Raw genomic sequence first — 20860 nt, forward strand, 5'->3', positions numbered from 1 at the left:
ATTATCAAGTGGATATCAGTACAGGCACTGGTGTCATTTTTTTCATTTTTTTTATTATTTACATAAGTTAGATGGCAAGTGATGATGCAATCTAAGATGCAAGCAGGCCAACTTGTAGGAGTTGGATGAAAATCCACACCCCTTTCGGTTTCTACACGACATCGTATCGGAACGCTAATACTTAGCGGTGCGTCTTTGCCGGTAGGGTGGGAGGTTAAAGTATACGTGCTATTTTTTTAATGTGACCAATATTAATGTTTCTCTTCAATTAGTCGCATAGCCTGTCAGGCGATAGGTACGACAAGAGTGCAGCGGGCGGGAATCGAACCCTTGGCCCTTACCGTGAAGCTATTGTTGCCATATCCAACAAAGCAACATAGCGTCCTCGCTTTATCTATGTTAGATAAATATGAGCTAATAAATAATAATGAATTTCCAACTCATGTATCATTTAGACGACATTAAATAGGATGACAAATAACGTAAGGTGCTTTGTGTCGTTACAAAATAAGGCTTTGTTATAGATATCCTGCTGTGATATTTGTATTCACTGGCAACACTCGACTATAGTCTGGCAAGTTTGTTGATAACACTCCCATCATTTGAAGCCTATAGCTCACCGGTAAAAGCACGCACAAGCGGTTGGACACATTACCGACGGGTGGTGGTTCGATCCCCGCCCCGTTGGTCTACTGTCGTACCCACTCCTTGTACAGTCTTTCCCGACCAGTTGGAGGGGAATGGGAATATTGGTCATATTATAAAAATATGGCAAATATTCGTTTAAAAAAATGATATGCGGGCGACGGGCGGAAAGACAGCGCGTGTGTGTAATCGTGCGTGCGGGGAAGTGACGTGCATCAGTCGTGGGTTTTTCATTCATCGCTACACGTTCCCGCCCCGCGCGCAACAACAGTGTTACGAACGAAGTTGCCAAGCTATAGATATATATTTAAGTTAATGATAGAAGATGCACGGATAGTACCTAAGCAACCACGTGACGAACATCTTCGTTGTGACCTTAGCTCGATAATAAGAACGCATGTGTATGAGTCATACGGTCACGAGCGCGATACCATTTCAAATTTTTATAAAATAATGACCATGTATTTATTGTACGTAATTTTTGACCTGTAATAAGGAACAACCATTATAACTATTCAAAATTATTATGCCCGATTTTCAATAGTTATCAAGTTTTGCAATTCGTTTGATTAGACTCGATGGTAGTCAAATAGTTTAAGTATATTAGTATAATAGCTTCAGACCGTTATTTGTGGGCCTTTTGAGATAGCTATATCGCTGTAGCTAACAGCCTTAGTAGACGATGCCTGATTTTACCCATTACTTACCATGCAAATTACATGATTATCAAATAAGTCTGGTACACAATACACGCATTTTTGAAACGTCAAATTTGACTACTTGTAGATACTCTTAGAGACTCTACCAACGGTTTAGAGAAGAATTCTACTTACATTGGTAATTAATATACGTGTACCAAGAAATGCAAATTTTGATTATCAAGTAGGCCTGGTATACATGCACTTTAGAAACGTCAATTTTGACTATTTGTAGATACTCTTAAATATTCTTGATCAACGGTTCAGAGAAGAATACCACTTACGTTGACTATTTGTAGATACTCTTAGAGACTCTACCAACGGTTTAGAGAAGAATAATTAATAGGTATACGAGTAATAATGAGTACACCAACAAATGCAAATTTTGATTATCAAGTAGGTCTGGTATACATGCACTTTAGAAACGTCAAGTTAGACTATTTGTAGATACTCTTAGAGACTCTACCAACGGTTAAGAGAAGAATATTACTTACGTTGGTAATATACAACTAATATTATATTGTACACCAAGAAGGTGGGGTTACCAAATTGAAATCTAAATCATTTATATCTAAATTGATATCTAAATCAAGTATAAGTATAAAATTTAATTGCAGTTCATAAAAACATTTCAGTTGATTGTGGCATCATATCAACTACCCAATTCATTAAAGTGTGGTCCGCAGTAATGACTTAGATTGTACTGTGATGGTTAGAAAAGAATGATGACCAGGGGGTCAAGATTCAAAGTACGATGACGTACGAGGTGTTTATACTACAATATAATCAAAGACTACAGTTCGTTTCATGTAGGGTGGTGCGGGTGACAGTTCGTTTCACTCTTGAAACTTTGCCGCGATTCACGATAATAGTACGTATTATAAACGTCATACAGACGATTGTAGCCGTACTCATGCTACCTGAAAAACAGTTTAGTGAATAACAACATTAGGGGACAGGGGGACGCAAACAGGCTTTCACGTTGTGACTTTAGTTCTGATTAACCAGTGATGGAATACATATTGAGGCTGTTTAGTTATTCAGGTTAATGTCAGGAACAGATATTCATTTCCAACTCCTTCTTCGCGGGATAACTCGTAAATAGTGTGACAAATATTTTCAGTCATTTTCTTTCGATTAAAAATTTATCATAGAACCTTTTATTTTTATTGAGAATGAATACAATAAGGAACTTAAGCTAACTTATCCTAATAATTATACAAATCACGCCCACGTGGAATTGTGGCAAGAATACTGGCTGCATTTCCGCGCTGGACAGCCAGGCTGATCCTTTGCGCAAAAATGAGCCAGCCCTTCTGTCACCAGTCGAAGTGAAATGATTCGGTGAAATATAACCTAATAATAATCAACATCTTGGATAAACAATACACAAAGGGTGGTGTTTCTAATTTAAAACAACTGGTTTTAAAATATTTGGAATGTTTCATAAACTAAGCTTTAACGACAAAATTTTAAAATGCAAAATTAGAGTGCGGCTATAAACCCTATGACGTAATTAGATCATTGGATGTACCTCTGATCACTCGGTCTGAATTTCCTACTTAACTGCGTAACCATTTATAGTATTACGAAATGAGCTTTTATTTGTAAAGATTACTTACAATTGATTGAAATGATTCGATGATATAGGTACCTAATAATTTTAAAAGGATATAAAACACATAGGTAATTTAATCATTCATCATCATAATCATTATACCAGCCGATGGACGTTCACTACAGGACATAGGCCTTTTGTAGGGGCTTCCAAACATCACGATCCTGAATCGCCTGCATCCAGCGAATCCCTGCGACTCGCTTGATATCGTCAGTCCACCTGGTGGAGGAGTCAACCAACACTGCGCTTTCTAGTGTGGGGTCGCCTTTCCAGCACCTTGGGACCCCAACGTCCACCGACTCTTCGAACTATGTGCCCCGCCCTTTGCCATTTAATCAGTAAATAAATAAAAAAGACACATAATTATAATTAAAACAGTAAATGTATGTAACTCAAAATATTTCATTCACAGCAAAATTATTCATAAGCTTCCAAGTTCCGCAGTCCGACAAAAAGTAACTCGACACCAAAGAGAAATTTCAATTTCGTAAAGTTATGGACTTTACAAGATTCCGAACTGCCGAATGTGGTATTGACCAGGTAAATAATTATGCCTTAATAAAATGAGCCCTTTATCTAGTAGGCTCTTCAGGGGTCAAGTTACGCTGGTGAACGAACCGCGTCGGTCCGTCCCTCCATACACGCGTCGCATCCCCGCTACGTTCACTATAAAAGACTTGAACGAAACCTGCCGCGCGCTATTACAAAAGTGTCTTTGTGATTTTTCCTGCCGTAGTTTTTTAAATCATCAATTAAGGTAAGTCACATTGAACTTTGGAAAACTTGAGGGATGAATCGGGATAAAAAATAATTAAAACTAGAACAATTAAAATTAATTAATTTATTACAATTTTGAAAAATAATGTACGGAGAACTACAGATAAATTATATAACATAAATTAGAATTTAAAAATTCAGAAACATTTAAAAACAGATACTTGGTAATCGAAAGTGTTTTTAAATAGATGTGTAATTTTACAATTTTAGCATAATAGTATATGAAACTTAATGATAGCCTATCTAAAATAAATACACTAATAGCTTATACCAAAGTGCCGCAGAGATTGCCGCTATTTTATAGACAGCTTGACACAAAGATTGACAATGATTGGCAACTATTCGATGTGTCCTTACTATACGGATAGGTATTTTGTCGAATGAACTGAAGATTACTCGGACTTATGTATGTCAAGCCGAAGTTGCAACACGTTGAGTTTGCTGGCCCTTTTCTATGGGGCCGGTACATAAATTACTCGTTTTGATAAAGTTTTACGCTGACACGAATACGCATCATTAATTATGTGTATAATATGTAAAATTTTAACGAAATAATTACCTTGCGTTGAAATTGATTCCTCTCGAAAAGTTTAAAGCTGTTTATTTATAATTTAATAATTTGTATGTACAGTGTCTTGTAATTGGCAGTAAAAATGCACGTTATGCATATTATACTAATTAGTAGATCAAAGTCAAGTTTCATAACTCACCGTTATGAAGGCTATTCCGCCGGCAAAGATGTCGACTTTCAAATATTTTGTGACAAACATGACTTAGTATTCACGTCAAGCACACGATTTCGTAAAGTTCTAAATCTTCGGCTTAACGCAAACCATTAAGTTAGCGAACTACAAGCACCTGTATTTACTATATCTAGGTATATCATAAGTAAAGACGATACAGTTCTCCTCTATCAAACGTTTTTTTTGTATAAATAGTAAACGCTATTGTCGAGTTGTTATTAACCAAAAAAAATCAAGATATATTATCTATCTACGTCGAAGCTTGTTGCATAAATCCTCATGTTACTGGTGCACTTTCGTTATTTTGGTACAACGGTACAATGAACGAATATACTAATGATAATTTTATACTATAGATAGGTTACGTCCCTACAAAATCACCGCAAAAAGTGATCTGAATTTAGCGATTCCATTGTGGGCACACATGCACAATTTTGTCTTTAATTCCATTGTATATTTATTTATTATATTTTTGCAACGCAAATGCTTATCCAATATGTTTATTTCAGCTTTTCTTTTAAACATAATTAATTCTTTTTTAATTTTTAAGTACGAGTACCTAGGAACAAATACGTACTAAGCCTACGTGCAACGATAAACTAAATATTTAGTAAATACTGAATTCTAATTAAAAATATAAATATTATTCGTACAGTACTTAACCAGGATCAAGTGCAACAATGTACCTATTGCTTACCTTATTATAATGAATGTATGTGAATTCTTATAATATGATGGTGTAAAAGAATGCGAATATTATTCATCATTGCGTTAACCTCAGCGTCAATTAATTCAACCAATGCAATCGTTTTTTCTTATCAGTTTTTTCAAAGAATGTTTTATATTTATTTTCTTAATTTTCAATATTCCTGTTCCCCTCTTATTAATCGGAAAACTGTATTACGTAGTGGTACACTGGTCCATCGGGCGGGGTTCGAAGCTATGACCTCTCAGCGTGTGTCTGACCCCTTTATCTTTGAGCTATTGAGGCTTCAAACTTCAAGTTTATATGCAGTACTAGCTGAAGCCGCGCGGTTTTACCCGCATGGTTCCCGTTCCCGTAAGAATACGGGGATAATATATAGCCTATAGCCTTCCTCGATAAATGGGCTATCTAACACAGAAAGAGTTTTTCAAATCGGACCAGTAGTTCCTGAGATTAGCGCGTTCAATCAAACAAACAAACAAACTCTTCAGCTTTATAATATTAGTATAGATAATACAATAATCGAGTTTTCGTAATGATGAATCAACTAGACCACTTGGTCTATCCTTATACGGTTTCGGTAAGATGCAAATTTTACCGTAACGCCACGATTATCAGCAAGTATTGGCGAATCATCATTGTAAAGGACAATGGTCAATTTCCAAACAAATTTTTGCTGACATTTTTTTTAAGCGTCTATGAATGAAAAAAATATAAAATGATAGATAATAATTTTCTTAACAATTTATTCTTTTGGTTTAATATTATGTGAAGTCTGGAATTCGAAATATTTATGTTTGAAGTTTTAGAGGTTATGTTTTGTCAACAACGAATAGAGACCTACTTTTTAAATTGAAGTCTTAATTATTCCACGATTATGAAGCCGGGTATTTGGGTTCGATCGAAGAACATAAAAAGTAGGTTTGATCCCCATTTTTCTCTTAGACATGGATAATATACATACTTTATAAAAATGAATATAATTAAATCTAAAAACCAACGTGGAATTTAATACAATAGTGTTTTAAGTCAGTAGTTTAGCGGGAGAATCGGTGTCCATAGACATAAACGGTCGTTAAAAAAGAGTGTAGGTACAGAAAATCATTTGATAAGTATCGGAAAAATGCAACAAGATTTACAAGACGCTTAAGTACGCAAACAACGAAATTACGACGCGATGTGACAACTGACTGACAGTTCACAGTTGAATTGTTAGTGCATGACTTGTCATAGGAACACGTAAAAGTATCGATACTTTATAGTATCGATTAATGATTATCGATCTCCTTTCGATACTGTTATTTTTGTAATCAATAAGTAATCTTCAGGAAATTACTTACTATTTTTACTTTTATTTAAAATCATGTCGAACATACTTAAACAATAAATACGTTTGTAAACACTTGTTCCTTTCCTTTGATTATTAAAATATATCATATGGCTTACTGTTATTAATAATTGTTATTAACATGTTTGACTATTACATTTTGGTTATTTTATTACTTAAATGTAAAATGCCGCCAAGTAAGAGTGAATTTTAGCAGTATTTTGTCATGATTAGAAATAAGTAATTTAAATTAAATAGGTGTACCTATTGCATTTAAATTAATTACTATTTCTTGTTTGAAAATCAAAATATTTTATATATATTTCAAAATAATTATGTTAATTCGTCATAAATATTAGTTAATATGTTTGTTCTACTGAAATTAAACTGATGTCATTGAATACGTGTAGTTCAATGACGATATTTTATTCGATTCGATACTGGCTTTTCGGTAACATGCGCGTCCCTAGTTGTCCGATATATGCAATATTCGTATAAATAGTATGGTTGCCATACTCAATTATTTAAATGTAATTGATGTGAATATATTTTAGTTTTTGGACTTAATTAGACCTTTTGCTCTGTTTCATAAAATTAAATAAATTATTTTCTACAAACTGTAATAGTTTACATTAGTAGACGCTTATGAATTCTATCAACAAACACCAGACCATTGTCCTTTGTTATTTCAATTAGCTTGCAAAACTACGGTTAAGTATTTATTTTTTATATGTAAAAGCTTTTAAGCCTTTTTAAACAGTCGACAAATGTAAATCGATTGTACTTTCATAAATTATATTTTGGCCACAATTTCGCCCGGGATTTTTAAATAACTTTTAAGAGTTAATTTTGTATCTGTGTCTTCTATAAATAAATATCTCCTTACAACCCATAGGTATACTTCTACAAGACTTCATGATGACTGGTAGATTGTGGACTCATAGGCGTAAATAGGGAGGGGGGGCGTGCTATTTTTCTACAAATATTTTTTATTTTTAATTTAATATTTAAAACACGAAAAAAAAATATTATTGGACACGCAGATTTCCAGCGAAAACGCTAGTGCATTTAGTGGCCCGGAACCTAATCATCTTTACTGTCTGACCTTACTTTCAACATTAAAATAAAATGTAATAACAATAGAGATCAAGTAGGTATCACAAGTTAACCATTTTAATAAAAAGTTTCTACTTCTTACAGAATTGTAAAAAAATCTGTAACACATAATTTTAAAGTTAGTTAATTAATGTAGAGCCCCATTTTTATTTATCTGTATCTGTATACAAATATTTATGGGTATGAAATTTTTGCATATTTTTCTAGTCAGCATGACAAATGGAATGAGAATGAAATTACTTGTGGTACAAGTAATTTTAATCGGTATCACTATTTAACACGGCTTAGACTGCGTAAATCCGTAGATAGTCTTTTGACTAATAACTTTTTAAACATTTTTACACTACACAGATAAATACTATAAATATATAATAGATACGAGTAAACGCCGGTTCTACTAAAGGTATCATGGTAAATAAGTACAATTCTTTATCTAAGCTCGTGGGAGCTAAGTTTCCGAATTAGGAACTTGAGTCGTGGTAAAGAACATTTTGCATTGTGGCCATATTGTAGCCTGATTGTGGCAGTCTGCTCCCACGGAGCCGCACAATACGATGCAGCACGTGATTATAGCGCCAAGGACGTGTTGGGCAATAGCTTGGAAAATTAGCTCGAGTCGAGCCTATTTTGTTTTTAACTTGCGGACGTTCTGCGGTTTCACCCGCGTAGTTCCTTTACCTATGGGGATTTAGACATAAAATATAGCCTATATTATGTAGCCTGATTGTGGCAGTCTTTTCCCACTACGTCGCACAATACGATGCAGCACGTGATTATAGCGCCAAGGATGTGTTGGGCAATAGCTTGGAAAATTAGCTCGAGTTGAGCCTATTTTATTTTTAACTTGCGGTCGTTCTGCGTATTCGCCTGCGTAGGTCCCGTTTCATCATCAGCCCAATTTAACGGCCCATTACAGGGCCAGGCCTCCCGCCTTATAGGAGAGAGAATATGGATACATAGGCTGCACTAAAAGTATAGAAATGGAATATTTCCACTGTTTGGTTTTAAAAATCGAATACCATCTATTTATTTAAAAAAATATTCTCGATCTTGTCACAAGGTTTTGTCAAATTTGTTTAGTCGTTGAGAAAATGAATTGAGCGATGATTTATTACGAATTTCGAAGTGATTATCACAAAAACAGTGTGTTGACCGGATGATTTCTGCATTTGGTGATGAATTTTGGCTGAACTTCAATATGGACGTGTCAAGCTCAGTGATGATCCCCGTAAAGGTCGCCCAAAAACTGTTGTCACCCAAGAAAACATTGAAGCTGTGCGTAAGCTGATTGAGGTAGATCGACATGTGACATACTGCGAAATTCAGGCAACTTTAGACATTGGCATGAGTCAAATACAAATAATCTTGCATGAACAATTAGGTGTAAAAAAGTTGTTTTCCCGATGGATACCGCATTCGCTGTAAAGAGCAAAAAGCGGCTCGCGTTACTTGGTGCGTCAGAACTCTCGAAAGATTCCACGCAGGATCCTCAAATGCTGTATAGAACATCGTATCAAGTGACGAATCCTGGATATATGAATACGAACCCGAAACAAAAAACCAGTCACGAGTTTGGGTGTTCGAAAATGAGTGATCCAACAAAAGTGATTCAAAACCATGTAGGCTAACCACTGAACCAACGAACGAACGAAATATATGTTTTTTTTAAATAAGAATCGTATTTTTTTCTATTTTTTCCTATTTTTTACAAATACATATGAAATGCATATGTATTTGTGAAAAATGTTAGTTTCCAGGTTACAGTTATCTAGTTTACTGATACTTTAATTTTATTTATTTGTATGCATCGGTACCCAAGTGTAATAGATGAGAGAAAGATTTTAAATTTTATTTCTATTATTAAATTTAGATAAGTATACCTGTTCCATGATAGACAAATTTTTGTGTGAAATCCAATGAAAATACGTTTTAATTTTTATGCTGAAATTAATTATGTTACATTTTCAGTATTATCATTTCTACAGACGTTTTAATAACATGTACGTACTCGTATATCTGCAATCTCTTGATTTTTTAATCAAGGGAGTTTGCCTTGGAATACTAAGTTAAAAGTCAAAATTATAGAAGTAGTTCCATAACGTGACGTATATTTTTTCTCTACTTTCTTAATTGTAATTCTTGTCTCGGATAATTTAAATCGAAACGATTACGTAGGTAGGCAAAAAACACATGTCATAATATACAAATGTATTTCATCTACTTATATTTGGTAAGAGCTATTATGACCAAGTAGAGATAAATATATTATTTATTACAAATACGATTTGCAAAGATAATAAAATACAAATGTGAAATGTCCTCGACCACCTAATACGGGTAGAACCGAACCGTTAGACACGATGTTAACTAGTCTTTTGTAAACCGTTTCGTAATTCTTTAAATATGATACTCCTACCTATAACAGACAGACAAGTTGTTATAGAATTTTTTAAGGTCTGTCAGTGCAATTATTTTTGGTAAATTTTGTGATAAATACCTCTTTTACGAGATTTGAGACATGTTTGTTAACTATTTAGGGATTAATAAGAAGACACAGTGGCTAAAATAGTTTTCTAATTAATTATAACTTCTGATTTGCACATCTATACTAATATTTTAAAGATGAAAAGTTTGTTTGATTTAACGCGCTAACCTCAGGAACTACTCGTCCTTTCAGTGTTTGATATCGAGGAAGGAACCACGCGGATGAAATCGAGCGGCGTCAGCTAGTTAGTAGTGATAAGAAATAAATCTAAAATAATATTCACAGTGACACATTAGAAATAGATTTCCTAGTTAAATAGCGGTCAGACACATTTTTCATATAAAATCTAGGAAACCATGAACTAGATCAAAGGCAACTTAATATAGTTATTATTAAGCATAAAATGGTCTTTCACTTGATATTTTAGACGACTAAATAACTAATTAGGGTAATAGGTATATAACTTTATATCTGAAAACCCCACAGTTGCAGAGTGAAAGCAGACAACATTTACGTTTTCAGTTCTGTTGGGTATAGTATTTATACTACGGTACAATTTTTTTAACTATAGCCAATCTGGGAAGTAGATTAAGTAAGTATAATGAAAAATTTAACAATTTAAGACTATCAGGCCGCAATTTTATTACGAGTATTTGGAATTCGTCAATGTTATCTACAATTTATTTCTTAAGCTAAATAAATAACAGATGAGGGAATAGGTTTCTTATGCCGGATCTCGTACTATAAAGTTGCCCACCAAAGTAACTAGTTTACTAACTAGGAAACTAATTCTGTAGCTAATATTGTAACTAACATGTAACATTATGTTTTAAGTGAGCAATCATTGTACTCAAATGATTGTGGCGGGAAAAACGGCTAATTGCTCGTGTTTTCATAATGCGCTTAAAACTGGGTTAACGCAAGCGAAACCAAAGAGCGCTTATTTTCTGCTCTATTATAATTTAAAACTGCCGTCACTGTACTGGACTGTCAGTTTTGTTTTGTGCCTAATGCCTGCAGTTCTGTGACCAGCTATAGAAAACAAATGATTTAATTAAAATTTTTCATTAGGCCCCAAATAGTTTTCGTATTATTGTACAAACGGTATTTCTTATAACAGCTTTTTTTTAATAAACATTAAACTAGTTCTTTAGTATAAAACGTTCTTGATTTTTTTTCTCTCATTTATTTATTTGTTCTTTTTTTTTAATTTATAAAAAAAAATAAACCTGCGGGACATATGAGTGCCCAATAAAACTTAATACCTGATTGAAATCGGCTTACAAGACGGAGGTCCTAGGTTCGATCCCCGGCTGGGTCGATTGAAGTTTTCTTAATTGGTCCAGGCTTGTACATATGTATTCTGTGGACCAGGTCTGGCAAAGACTTAACATTTACCGGTATCGGTATCGGTACCGGTAGTAATATTAGTGATTTTTTTAAAACTAAATTATATTTATCATATACATACTAGTGTTAAGTTCTCTTCTTCTGTAGTCGGAGAAAATGTGCACGGCTATATAACATAGCTCAGTTCTACGCGTTATTAGAATGGGAATATTGGAATATTCAGGACTGCTATGGTAGGATCTTGCCAGATTCGGATGGGAGGGAAGAATGATTTGAGCAAAGAAGGGGAATGTTATCTAGTTTTAAAAGATGTACTTAACCCTACATCCTACCGTCATAAGTCCGGGACTTTGCTCAAGGTTATTCTGTACCACTCGCAGTATTGTTCGTTACATTCTTGGTGGGAAATGTTAGACAGCCTTTCATTTAATAATTAAAGCCTGTTTTGCCCTTAAAATCCGTCTCTGACGTTAAATATATTTATTTTTTCAATATTTTATTTAACACCTTATTCTAAATCTAATCTTAATTTTTTGATACAGTTTGATATGTGCCATCTTCGTATTCTCCTGTCTAAGTATCTTAGAAATGCATCAAAGTTTCTCAAGAGCTAGAAGTCAGCCGGTGGCACCAATAACGAGTTGCACAATGGTTCAAGGCCACCGCGTTGATGTGAAATATAATGTCTTAGCGATTCTTTATTATATTGGCGCCAAACGTACCGGATGTTAAATATAGCAAAGATATCGTTTTTACGTGAAAACCGTCTTTATCGGTACTTGAATCCATAATAATATAATCGCGAAAGTAAATATGTTTGTTTTACCTTTTTACGGTTAAACCTCAGTACCATTTTTAATAATTTTTGTTATAGAGACACAAACAGAACCTTGATTTGGTCACTCGGCTACTTATTGCCCTGAAAAATCCATAGTTTATGTAGTATTTGTGAAAAATAGAATTTAACGCGAATGTAGTTTTGGGTGTCCGCTAATTAACTAAATATATTAGGTACGCAAGTATGTAGACGTAATGCAGACTAATAATATTTTCACACTCTACTCTTCCTTATAGAAATGTAATACAGTATTTAAAAACCTTTTACATGTGATTATTAGCTCGTAATCAGTACCCATTACTAAAAATATTTTTTGCATATTTGTCATAATATTTATAGTAAAATTTGAAATTGTTAATTCGAAAACAACTTTTACAAGAAACGTGAGGTAAGAAAAGCGTGTTTGAAATGAAAAGAAAAAACAAACGCACTATTGTAAATTAGATCTTGTACGATCGATAAGGCTTTTGAGCGCGTTGATGTCTAATACATTATACAAATGAATAATTATTGAGCAAGCAGTGAAATTTTATATTTTACCATACCAAACCAATTAAACAGTTGCGAGGTTGCGAGGTGAACTAATTAGGGACATTATTGTGCCTATGTGATCGATTATAGTAATTTGACCGATCGACGATGATACGAACCTACCTATGGCGAAATAAATGATCATTATGTTGCCTAAGCTTATCGAATCGTGCAAGCTTCGTTCGAATTTATTGTATTCTATTTCAATACATTAACTAGAAACCTGCATGGCATGTATCTGATGTATTCGAAACATCTTCATAATAAAAGTATTCTTTGTGAAATAAAAATACTAGTAGTATGAAATGTCTTTACAAATAAATAAAATTGATGTCTGTTTGTAATAAATTAACAAATTTTTACTGAATGCATATTAATGTACTACTTACTGTTTTACTGTTACTATTGTTTCTACCATTAAAAAAAATATTTTTAACATATTTGTCTGTATCTTTGATCCAGCTAATCACTGGACAATGGATAAATCAAATTTCACTAGCAGACAGCTGATGTTATAATGAGTAACTTAGGCTACTTCTATTTAAATAAAATCATAGACTCGAATTGAGAACCTCCTCCTTTTTTTGAAGTCGGTTAAAAATAGGTAAATAATATAAATTATACGCGGAAGTCGCGGCGGGTAATATCTAATCATAATATTATATGTTTATCATAGTTTTGAATGCACCAAATATAACGGTTCATGAATATTCAGAATTAGTTAACCTCTTGGTTAACTCAGCAGCAGTTAAATACTTTTAGTTATGCGTCGATGTAGAGTTAAAAATATCGTAATTTTAATTAACAAATTTAAACTAGAGTGTTTTGAAACTTGAAATGTGTATAAACTTGTACAGAACAGCTTCATTTGAATAATGGCGATTGTGAAATGTTAGTAAATAGAGATTAGCATGTGTAGATAAAAGTACGCACCTACTTCATTTTCGACATTGTTTCTTTCAGTTCAGTTACACCTAACATTTTATATTGAAAAAAAAACAAAAATGTTTGTACTCAATATGAACATAATAAGACCTTGCCTCCAATCCCTTGACTACAGTAAATGATGATGGAATCTAAGATGGAAGCGGACTAACTTGTTAGGAGGAGGATGAAAATCCACACTCCTTTCGGTTTCTATACGACATCGTACCGGAACGCTAAATCGCTTAGCGGTACGTCTTTGTCAGTAGTGTGATAACTAGCCACGGCCGAAGTGTGTGGCAATTAAGAAAATCTCAATAGGCCCAGCCGAAGATCGAACGGTCTGGTATAGCATTTAATTAAAAAAAACACAGTTTATGAATAATCAGTATACTTACTCCCGGGGTGTGTTTATTATAATTAATAGAATGTAGAGATAAAAAAATATATATACTTACACAATACACATATCGCTACTTAGCCCCAAAGCAAGCGTAAAGCCTGTGTTATGGGTACCTATCAGGAGCGTAGCTATCGCCGTATCATCCGTATCAATGATACTGGGCCCCCGGACGACAGGGGACACTCTGTCACACAGATGACTTATATTTAAAAATTTATAAAAATTTCCCTGGTTCCCAAAAGTTGGATATATCCTACGTAGTTTAAGCCACTGTGAGAATTTTTGTTTATTTTCTCAGAAATATTTACCCTTCATTTGCACCCACCCACCCAAAGCACGCTACGCCACTGGTACCTATTAAGATATACTCATACATTACAAATAACCTTACGAGTATATAGGAATACTTCTCAGTCACTACACTTCCACTTTGCATCCTTTTTACTACATTAACAAAGCCTATATGGTCGGAACAAGCAACAGACCAAACTTGTCGCAATATAAAAAGCTTTGACATTGATCTTGGCTACAATCATGTGATCATCGAAGCTACATCACGTTGCTAATTAATGTATAAATATACATTTACATTAATGATGCTAATATGTGCGATTTCCGCTATAGCTGTTGAGCATAACAAAAACATCAACTTCTATAATAGTCTACTAGAGACTAGAGACTATTGTATCTACGAATGCTTATTATAGTATTTAAATTAAATTGTTATATTTTCTCGTTGGTTCAGTCATTATCTCATTCCGTGGTCGAGCTTTTCTTTCTTCTAAAAAATTTGCAGCAAAAATTCTCAACCAAAAGTTGGGTGATTTGTACATCCCTGTGCCTTAGTAAACACGTTAAGCCCAAGTTTAATCCATTGGCGTATTTCCTATGGTGGGCCTGGCCCCTGACATCGAGTCTAATAGTTTTTTAATAGAATTCCATGTCAGTGGCCCAGAATACTAGGGTGGGCGAACCATATACGCCTGTTGTTTAATCTGATCTAAATCTGAATGTGATCGTTAAAGCCTAGCCCTTGTAGTGAGCTATTAAAATTGGTTGGAATGACGATGGTGAATACAAAATAGACAAACTTTTAAATAGAAGCAGTAATAAGCGACGAGACAGTGAATAATAAGTTTATTTTTCTGTTCGCCTCAACAGGTCGTTAACACAAAAAATGGATGCTAGGCCTATTACTTCAAACAGAGGATCGCTACATTTCCATAAATGCTATATTAGGCTTTTTATGTATTTTAAAGGCATTTCTTGGCATATAGCTTTTATGTGCTGTTGAAATATAATTGCGACACGTGTATTTCAAACAGCGAATTCTTAATAAATGCCAAATAGAAACAATTCATTTTAACTGGGGACTTAGGATCGTAGATTATCGATCGATGACTTTCGTAACATCCGATTTTGAAGATATCATATAAATTGCTTATATCAGACGCTAAGATTTATTCTTTTAACCTTTTATTGGTCTATACTATACCATAAAATGGTATAAATAGGTGTTCAACTTTATTGAGGTACTTTTGTTTCACCTCTAAATAGTCTGAAGATTTGCCGCGGTATTTATTATTAGCCGATATTTATTATTCTTTTTTATTAGCTGATACCCGTGACTTTGCGTAAAAATCGGTGTAGACTTTCAAGATTAAATTTTAGGATAACGGATATGAATTGAACTTTTTTCAAGCTTTGAAATGCTTAATTGTAACTTTATTTTTCTTTTGGTTTATGTCTTACTCAGTTTTTGCCAAAATTAATCAAATGCCTATATCTTACAAATCGTGCGTATGAAAATTGTGTCAACGTAACGAAGCATTCAATTACATCAATGGGCACATATTTCAACGAGCATTCCCAAGATCTGATTGTACTACTCGTAGTTCTCAACCCAGATCAGCGACCTTAACTTTTGCGTCTAATCTCTATCTCCTAATTTACGTATTTCATAACTGACTCTTTTTCAGATTACTTATCTGCTATTATTCTACTTGCATAATGATTATAACATTCAAGACAATTACATGACTAGCCATTGTTGTAAATGGTCTCATAATTTAGAAAAAAAAAACTTTAATAGCCAGAGGCTTACAGCCTATTATTATGGTGTCCCTCGAATTTAGAAAATTGTGAATAATAACTTTAACTTGTAGCAAACAAAATCAAGTGGCTATATATAATCAAGTGGCATAGTGAACTGATAAGGAAAATAAAAAGAAAAGTATAATTCAATTACCAAGTTTACTATAATAGTAGTGTTCAAATGATTTTATACTTAAAGCTTAATCTTATGTTTCCGATTATGATTGTAACTTGGTGGTGGTATTGTTTAGCAGCTTCGCCATTAAATCTTCGAAGGTAATAAGACCTTTACCTCGCAAAATATTAAAAACAAGAATCTTAGTATAGCCAAAATCGAGGATACTTGACGGGCTACGTAACGCTGGTTGAGTCACTAGTCTCAGATAAATAATAAATCATCCAAGGCAAGCTTTAGACCATACGACTGAAGTAAAGATGTCCCTCGCCACGTCTGTTCGTCTCACTCGATTACACTTTTCGTAACATATTCACCAGCTTGCTTCCTAAGTCAGGCGTGAGCCGTGCGTAAAGAAGTTTTACTTCAAAATTCGTTTATTTTCTTTCTTCTTTACCCTTAGGGCTATTGTAATGTCTGATGAGTCGACTTAGTCACGTAATAATGGGGTATTAAATATATGACTTATTGTAGTGATGAAGGAAACTTAGTAAGATGTGATAAGTCATGACCAGACTAATAAAACGTGGCAGACGGCATACAGCAAAGATCAAAAGTTACGTGGTGACTGTAATAAAAAGTTTCACTTGTTGGTATACCAAGCCACAAACATGCACTGCGGTATTTTATGGGCATATATAGTGGAACAATGGTATGATTTGAATCGCAATTAGGTGTTGAGTTTTCACGTTGTCATATCATTATAAAGCATACAAATAGGATACTGTGGTTAAGTACTAAACATAATTAACAGTATGAACCTTTTATAAAAACTAATACTTTACTACTTACTAAAATGTACTAATATTAAAAAAAAATTATAATGTAGAATACAGAATAAGTAGTTCAAATCAATACTACTCGTACATAATATATCGACATATGCGAGTGCTTTTTGTACTAAAAAGATTGAAAATTTGTGTTAAATGCTTCAATTTAAATATTTAACAGAAACAGGCGTAATATTGCTAAACTCTATACGGTATACAATGATTAAGAAAATTTTGTGCTATTTTAGGTTCTTTGACTACGAATATACCTTCTTGTAATAGTCGAACCTCAAAATAGATAAAAATAAAGTTGCAGCAAGATGTGAAAGGATTCAAAAGAAAGTAAAATCTGGGAAGTGTAGATAAAGCCACAAGTATTATACCTATCTACATAATGTACTAATATTATAAAGACGTTGTGGTGTTTCAGGAATAAGTCCCGAATCTACTTAACTGAATTTTGAAAACTCTTTTACCACTAGAAAACCGAGTAATTTGTGACTGTCATAGATTATATTTTATCCCCGTATTCTCACGGAAAAGGCAATCGGATAGCATACGAGAAAGAATCAGTGGCAGAAAAATCTGCTACCCATGCTTACGAGCATGTTTAGAACCAGTGTCGTCAAATAAGTAGGTATGGCATCGTATAAGTATCGTAGTCTTTCCACGAAGGAGCTCCTTCACGAAAAGCCCGACTACTGTTATAATGTTTATGTCTATACTGGGTGCTGGGGAGTATTTCCAATAACTTCAAGATGTTTAGGTGTCCACGTATAGGGGCCGAACTGCATAAATAATTTTATTTTACCAAAAAAAAATCTTTTAATGTTTTCATACAAAGTAATTCAAATAATTCAGACTACCCATGTAACACACGCCTTCGTCCATCCTTGCATTTTAAAATTTTAAAGTTTGGCTACGTCATAATTATAAGGATGTGTCTATTAACAAAAACATCTTTAAAAATTTCATTTAATTTTCGGTAAAGAATATAAACCTAGAGCTATGCAAAATACTCCCCAGCACCCCGTATAGTGTAGAAATGTCATGTCTGGTAATTAGAACGTTCGACATATTTACAAGGCGTCAGGCAGATTGGCTTCACAATGTGGCTCACGGAGCGGGTCGTGAGTATCGTGAAACTGATGGACCGGCCTCGACAGCCGCTTGCAAAACCGTGGAACATTGTGGTCGGGTCTCGCACTAAATTTGCGATTGGTTAAGAGAAGAATGAGCATTGAATTTGCAAGCTTTGATGAATGTACGACGTGAGGAGCGAACGTAAAGGAGACGTGTTGTGTTTATTTTAATCACGCACGTTTGTTTGATTTTGTTAGTGATATATGTTTGTTTTGTGATGTACCCGGATGAGTACGCTAATGGATTGCTTTCGTTCTATATCTCGATTAATGAACACGTTTCTACAAAATGTATTAGGTAAAGCTCGCTGCATACATAATGTATTTTATCGCGGATTCGCTTCATAGAATAAGAGGGGTTAGGTCTTAGTCCACCATGCTGGCCAAATGCGGATTAGCAGACTTCACACACGTAGAGAATTATGAAAATTCTCAGGTATGCAGGTTTCCTCATGATGTTTTTCCTTCACCGTTCGAAACTCGGGATATTTAATTTCATAAAGAGCACTGAAAAGTTGGAGGTGTATGCAGTTGACCGGATTCGAACCGAAATTCTGCTTGTTATTATTGTGAAAAACATACCTATCACTTAACAGTATAATATATTAATTGTATATAAGTACAACCAAAGATTTTATACCATTAGACATGTCACTAGCGCGTCGAAACTGATTAGTTAATTTCATTTAGTTGCAACAACGAAAGTTATTTAAACAACTAATACCTAAATATTATCTATCTACTTAATATTAGTAAAAATTGTAATGTACGAGTAAGTAAACTCAAAATTGTGCATGTGTGTGCTGTGTGGAGCTCAATTTGTATTTTGTGGTGATTTTGTAACTATCTAAATATTCTATACCTATGTATTATGTTTATTTATTTATATATGGACACCAATAATTTGTTTTTATTAATAATGCGGTATTTGCATTATTGACACAACATGGATAATAACAATAAGTTATAACTTAATTATATTTACGATCGGTTTATTAATTAAAATTAAATTAGCGTGGGAATTATTGTTATGTATATTTTATACATATTGATCTTGTAAGCATATAATTATTATAATGCATATGAATATTCATAATATGAGCAGCATCACGCAGTAAATATTAATGTGGATATGTAGGTGCAAAAATTCAAAATATCTCCGGTTGCTAATAAAGCGAAGGTTAATATTGTATAAACAGATAGAGTTTCAACAACAATTTTTATTTTTTACGTATTCTATATTTAAATAAATAGTGCATTTAATTTTTAAATATTTTCTAATATAAATAAAAACTCCTCTTTCCGCTTTCAATAAACTCATTTTTGTTTCCCGTTTACTTTTTAATGTCGATGGAGGTCACATTATATCATGTTCGATCTAGACCACGTTCCATCTGAGGACTAGGAAATTAATTACATCCATCTAACCCTGATCTTACATGACGTGCCGCGATGTCTGTATCTCTGCTCGTGATGACGCGTTTTCTTTATTGATGAGACGGAACCACAATTAGCTTACGATAATTACATCGGATAAATCAGTGGCGGATTTACTAATATGCCGCCAGTAGACTGTCCAATTTTTTCCGGTACTATTGCTTCTTACCAGATACGCTAGTTCGCAATAATATTAGCTAACTAGCGGACGCCCGCGACTTTATCCGCGTGGAATTCAGTTTTTCACAAATCCCGCGTGAACCATGGATTTTTCAGGGATGAACAGCCTATATGTTAATCCAGAGTGAAATATATATCCATTCCAAATTTCAGCCAAATCGCCTCAGTAGCCGCAGCGTAAAAGAGGAACAAACGTACTTACACACTTAAACACTTTCACACTTACACACAAACTTTCGCCTTTATAATATAATAGTAATTATATTTATTATTTTTGTATAATATTCTGGTACTACACAGTACAGAAGGACTAAAATATTAAAATTATCTTTGAATTTTCAAGACTCGTTTATCAATGGTTAAGCATTGTAATGATGTTTTTCATTATTTCTGTAAGATATTTTTCAGTAAAATTTGCCGTGCCCTAAAAAATGCCGCTCCAGCCTACTTACGGTCGAATTCATACACATTGTAGGGGCACCCCCAGAGGATCATTCAGCCGCTGAGTACCGAATTTAACCTCTATTTGTTTGAGAATTTGACACTCAACGGGTGAATTATCCCCTGGGGGTGCTATTACAAGGTCTATGAATTCCACTGTTAGTCTGCTGGTAAATCCGCCACTGGGTTAAAAGCAGTAAAACGTGTCAAGGTTGACCTCACGTACTAGGTTACTCCTCTGCATTCCGCTTGACGACAGCTTCCGGGTGTACTCTATATATATATTTTATTCTCATGTTGATGCTATGGAGAATATATTAGCATATACGTAACGTGTGTGCATACGACAAGTTTTTGTTTTAAATCATCGACGCTTATAGCTGTTTTTTCATTCGGATCCTTTGATGATTTGCAATAGAATTGCTTGCTTAACTAGTTTACTAATGAGTGCGTGGTATCA

General features: G+C 34.0%; 1 protein-coding gene across 1 annotated transcript in view; it reads left to right on the forward strand.

Moving 5' to 3' along the window:
- Positions 1–3571: 3571 nt before the first annotated feature.
- Positions 3572–20860, forward strand: part of LOC112058270 (uncharacterized) — a 36689-nt gene continuing 19400 nt past the window's right edge. Inside the window, exon 1 of the mRNA XM_024098982.2 lies at positions 3572–3718. The gene's annotated coding sequence lies outside the window, so the exon portion shown is untranslated. The remainder of the gene's footprint in view (positions 3719–20860) is intronic.

This window comes from Bicyclus anynana, chromosome 3 (assembly GCF_947172395.1).
Source record: "Bicyclus anynana chromosome 3, ilBicAnyn1.1, whole genome shotgun sequence".
Classification (NCBI taxonomy): domain Eukaryota; kingdom Metazoa; phylum Arthropoda; class Insecta; order Lepidoptera; family Nymphalidae; genus Bicyclus; species Bicyclus anynana.